A 6,272-nucleotide genomic window follows, 5' to 3' on the forward strand; every position below is an offset into this window, starting at 1 on the left:
AAAGAACCTGAAATCATTCCAAGTTCATTTACCAATTTTGAAAAGGTAGCTTCACACAGTGGTTTTGTGAAGATATCTGCTACTTGTTGATCTGTGGGAACAAAATGCAATTCCACTGTACCTTCATCCACATGTTCCCTGATGAAATGGTACCTGATGCTGATGTGCTTTGTCATAGAGTGTTGAACTGGATTACCTGTCATAGCAATAGCACTTTGATTATCACAGTAAATAGGGATTTTGAAATATGTTAACCCATAATCCAGTAACTGATTCTTCATCCAGAGAATCTGTGCACAGCAGCTTCCTGCAGCAATATACTCTGCTTCTGCAGTTGATGTGGAAATTGACTTTTGTTTCTTGCTATACCAAGAAACCAACCTGCCTCCAAGAAATTGGCAGCTTCCACTTGTGCTTTTCCTGTCAATTTTGCAACCTGCAAAATCTGCATCTGAGTAACCTATTAATTTAAAATCTGATTCTCTAGGATACCATAATCCTAGATCAGCTGTTCCTTTAAGATACTTAAAGATTCTTTTTACAGCTGTTAAGTGAGGTTCTCTTGGATCTGCTTGAAATCTTGCACAAAGACAGGTAGCAAACATGATATCTGGTCTACTAGTAGTTAGATAGAGAAGTGAGCCAATCATACCTCTGTAATCAGTAATATCTACTGAATTACCAGTATCCTTATCCAGTTTTGTTGCAGTGGCCATGGGAGTGGATGCACTTGAACAGTCTTGCATTCCAAATTTCTTCAGCAAGTTTCTGGTATACTTAGATTGGCAAATAAAAGTTCCTTCTTCAGTCTGCTTGACTTGAAGGCCCAGAAAATAACTAAGTTCTCCCATCATACTCATCTGATATCTTGACTGCATTAGGTTGGCAAACTTTTTGCAAAGTTTGTCATTTGGAGACCCAAAAATAATATCATCAACATAAATCTGGATCAGAAGTAAGTCCTTGTCATGGTTGAGATAGAACAATGTTTTGTCAATAGTTCCTCTGTTGAATCCACTTTCCAGAAGAAACTGAGCTAAAGTCTCATACCATGCTCTAGGAGCTTGCTTAAGTCCATAAAGTGCTTTATCAAGCCTGTAGACATAGTCTGGATGTTTGGAGTCTACAAAGCCTGGAGGTTGTTCAACATATACTTCCTCTTCCAATTCTCCATTGAGAAAAGCACTTTTCACATCCATTTGAAAGACAGTAAACTTTTTGTGAGCAGCATAAGCCATGAATATCCTTATGGCTTCTAACCTAGCAACTGGAGCAAATGTTTCATCATAGTCAATTCCCTCCTGTTGAGAATATCCTTTTGCAACCAGCCTTGCCTTGTTCCTTACAATTATGCCATCACTGTCAGTTTTGTTTCTGAATACCCACTTTGTACCAACAACCGATCTATTCTTGGGTCTTGGCACTAAGGTCCAGACTTTGTTTCTTTCAAATTCATTCAACTCTTCCTGCATTGCTTGCACCCAATCAGCATCTTGAAGAGCTTCTTCCACTTTCTTTGGCTCAGACTGAGAGAGAAAAGAATTGTAAAGACACTCATTCGAAGTACCTGTTCTAGTTCTGACACCTGCCTCAGGATTTCCAATTATTAAATCAGGTGTATGTGATTTTGTCCACTTCCTTGCAGATGAAAGATTTTCTCTAGAACTGGATGCTCCCCCATGATTCATGCTGTATTCGATTTCATTTTCTGATGCTCCCCCTGAAACTATGCTCTCTGAGTTTGATCCTTCAGTATTTAGATTTTCAGCACTGTCAGTACTTGGCTTATCAGAACTTGACGAATCAGAATTTGAAGAGCCAGATGTATGTTCTGATGCTTCTTGAGATGTGATAATATCTTGAGTATGCTCCCCCTGCATTGGTGCATCTTCCTTTGACGTAGTCACCACAGTTTCAATAACATCAGAGTTTAATCCATCAGAAATTACAGTATCAGGACTTAGATTGTCAGGACTTGAGGTATCAGAATATGAATCTTCATTTTCAAATCTCAGCTGATCATGATCAATGCAATCTTCAAGTCCAGTGATCTTCTTGTCATCAAAAGAGACATTTATAGATTCCATGACCACTTTTGTTCTCAAATTATAGACTCTGAAGGCTTTTGTAGAAAGTGGATATCCTACAAAGATTCCCTCATCAGCTTTTAGATCAAACTTGGATAGCTGTTCAGGATGAGTCTTGAGAACAAAACACTTACATCCAAATACATGAAAGTATTTGAGATTTGGCTTCTTGTTCTTCACCATCTCATATGGTGTTTTTCCATGCTTGTTAATGAGTGTTGCATTTTGAGTAAAACAAGCAGTCTGCACAGCTTCAGCCCAGAAATAGGTTGGAAGCTTTGCTTCTTCAAGCATTGTTCGTGCAGCTTCAATGAGAGTTCTATTCTTCCTTTCAACAACTCCATTTTGCTGTGGAGTTCCAGGAGCAGAAAATTCCTGCTTTATTCCATGATTTTTGCAGAACTCTTCCATTATCAGATTCTTGAATTCAGTGCCATTATCACTCCTCAAAATTTTCACAGAATCTTTGATCAATTTATCCAGATGTTTGACATGATCAATCAGAATAGATGCAGTTTCACTTTTTGTGTGCAAGAAATACACCCATGTGTATCTGGTGAACTCATCTACTATGACCAACGCATATTTCTTCTTTGCAATAGACATGACATTCACTGGACCAAATAGATCAACATGAAGTAGATAATAAGGCTCAAGAATTGATGATTCAGTCTTGCTCTTGAATGAAGATTTTCTTTGTTTAGCCTTCTGACATGAGTCACAAAGACCATCAGGAACAAACACTGATTTTGGCAGTCCTCTCACAAGATCTTTCTTGATCAGTTCATTTATCTTGTTGAAGTTTAAATGAGAGAGTTTCTTGTGCCAATTCCAGCTTTCTTCAGTTGAGGCTCTACTCACTAAACAGATTGCAGAACCATCAGAACTTGTTGAAAGCTTAGCTTCATAAATGTTACCACGCCTGAATCCCTTCAGAACAATTTTTCCTTTAGATTTACTAACTATTTCACAATGTTCTGCAAAGAAATCAACATGATAACCTCTGTCACAGATTTGACTTATACTCAGTAAGTTGTGTTTAAGTCCTGAGACCAGAGCTACATCTTTAATGATGACATTCCCAAGATTGATATTGCCATATCCCAAAGTTTTTCCAATGTTGCCATCTCCATAAGAAACACTTGGGCCAGCTTTTTCCACAAAGTCTGATAGCAGGGCCTTATTTCCAGTCATATGTCCTGAACATCCACTGTCCAGAACTAAAATATTTTTCCTGTTGCCCTGCAATCAAAAAGACCACTAATTATTAGTTTTAAGGACCCAGACTTGCTTGGATCCTTTGGCCTTTTTAGGTTTGTTAACATTTGCAGCGGATTTAGCATCAGATTTTATGTTAACAGTTTTCTTATCAGAACTTATACTACCAGACTTTGAATCAGAACTTACACTAGAAGGAACAACAGAAACTTTCTTTAAAGAAGGTTTTATTTGATAATAATCATAGTACAAACTATGATATTCCTTACAAGTATAAATGGAATGCCATAAACTACCACAATGAAAACAAGGATTTTGTGGTTTGTATCTAACAGACTGACTCTTAACTCCTGACTTTGTAGATAAGGAGTTAATATTCTTATTCTTCCTGCAAAAAGAAGCCAGATGGTTAGAACTTCCACAGTTATGACATGCTTTCCTAGGAGCACCAGGAACAGATTTATAGTTATTGCTTTTATTCACACCTTCCTTTCCATTCCTGTTTTTCCTAGGTGATTTTACCTTGTTTGCATTCTTAACATCTTTCAGCTTATGCTTAAGCTGCTTCTTTGTCATTAAGCCTATGTTAACTTCAGCTGTCTTTTCCTGTTTTAGTTTGTCAGAAGCTAATTCCTTTTTAACTTCTGATTTCTTATTTTCAGATTTTTCAGTTACAAACTTAACAGGTTTTAACTTCGGCTTTTGCTTATCAACAGGCTTAATTTCTTCAGTTCCTTTTTCATTATTTTCTCCATAACCTAAGCACTCTTTCCAGTTTCCACTGCTTAGCAAATTTTGAGTTGTTTTGCCAGAGTTAGTCCAAGTTCTGATAATCTCTCTCTCCTTTTCTAACTCAGTTTTTAGAGATTCATTCATTTTTAGCACTTCATCCCTAACATAAAAAGCATCATCTCTATCCTTCTGAGTTTGATGGAACATAACTAACTCTTTTTCTAAGAAATCATTTCTTTTCTTAAAATCAAGATTTTCAGAAGTTAATCTTTCACATGTTAAAGTTTGATCTCTATAACTAACAAACATGGTTTTAAGATATCTTCTCAACTCATTAATATCATCAGTATGAAAAGCATAAGTAGTCTGAGGTACCTTTGTTTCAGCAGCTTCAGAACTGCTCTCAGAACTTTGTTTATCAGCATTTGCCATCAATGCATAGTTCTCCTCACTTTCAGAGTCTGAGGTGTCTGTCCAGCTTTTCTGCTTTGTGACAAGAGCTTTGCCTTTGTCACTCTTGGTCTTCTTGCAATCAGGAGATATGTGGCCTTTTTCACCACAATTATAACATTTAACATTGGCGTAATCTCCTCTGTCAGACTTTCCTCCTCTTGCTTCAGATCTTCTGAAATTCTTCTTATCAGAACTTATGCCTTTCCTGGAAAACTTCTTTCCCTTCCTGAACTTTCTGTATGCAATCTTTGTGATTCCCTTCACCATAAGAGCACACAGCTTCATTATCTCCTCATCAGCATCAGTTTCAGGCAAGCTTTCAGAATCTGAGTCATCATCACTCTCAGAACTTGATGACTCAGTATCAGACTTTATGATAAGAGCTTTACCCTTGTCTTTCTTTGAGGAAGGTGATTTGGGGGATTCCTCTTCAGCCTTGAGAGCAACTGTCCTTGACTTTCCTCCTTTCCTCTTGCTTCTTTGTTCCATCTCAAGTTCATGAGTCTTGAGCATTCCATAGATTTCATCAAGAGTTGTTTCATCAAGATTGTAGTTGTCTCTTATTGTTGTTGCCTTCAAATCCCAACATTCAGGAAGAGCTAACAGGAATTTAAGGTTTGTATCTTCAAGATCATACTCCTTATTAACCAATGACAAGTCATTCAAGAGTTTGACAAATCTATCATATACATCAGTCAATGACTCATTAGTCCTAGAGTCAAAGTGTTCATACTCTTGAGTGAGTATTGTCTTCCTGTTCTTCTTAACTATTTCAGTTCCTTGACACCTTGTCTCCAGTGCATCCCATATCTCCTTAGCAGTCTTGCAGTTGATTACCCTGTTTGACATTACATTATCAATGGCACTATGCAATAAGTGACGTACCTTGGCATCCTTAGCAATAGATGCTATATCTTCAGCAGTATAATCATTCTTTTCCTTTGGTACGGTCATTGCTGCTTCACCTGGAACTACAACAGCGAGCTTGGTAGGTTTGTGAGGCCCTTCCCTGATTCTATCAAGGTATTCTGGATCTGTTGCTTCCAGAAACATGGTCATCCTTACCTTCCATATGGGATATTCAGATGGTCTCAATATGGGAACTCTGATAGTCTCATATCGACTCTGAGTTGATGTCTTTGATGATTCCTCAGTTTTGGTAGGCTTAGTTGGAGTTTCTGTGTCAGACATGATTGTGTTTGGATCTTTAACTGTATGTGTGTTAACAGATAGCTCTGATACCACTTGTTAGGTCACACTTTCACTGTAGAGGGGGTGAATACAGTGTTTATTACAATCAAATCAAATTTCAAGAACTTATGTAACAGAAAACAAACTTTATTTAAACAATAAACTCTGTTACAATCTGGAACTGTTATCTCTCAGTGATGAACAAAATATTACGAGAGCTGCTAGAGTTATATTAAATAATATTTTCGATAATGATAACACTTATAGTGTAAACTCTATTTCTGTGTTTATATACTACACAGTTACAAGATATTCGCTAATTGATATGGAATATAATTCTGCTTCCTAAAATATATCAATCAGATATCTTCTATTCCAAGTATTCCATTCTTCACGGAATTCCTTCTTCATGCATATCTCTTCTTATTTTTATCTTGATCTTCTTAACTTTAATCAGCTACTGTCCTTATCTGATCGTCCTTCAGCACTTAAGTTCTGATATCTATCTCCTGATGACATAAGTACTGATATCCCTTAAGTTCTGACTTCCAGTATAAGTACTGATCAGTTAAGTACTGATTTGTTCTGTTC

Source organism: Apium graveolens, chromosome 2 (assembly GCF_009905375.1).
Source record: "Apium graveolens cultivar Ventura chromosome 2, ASM990537v1, whole genome shotgun sequence".
Taxonomy (NCBI): Eukaryota; Viridiplantae; Streptophyta; class Magnoliopsida; order Apiales; family Apiaceae; genus Apium; species Apium graveolens.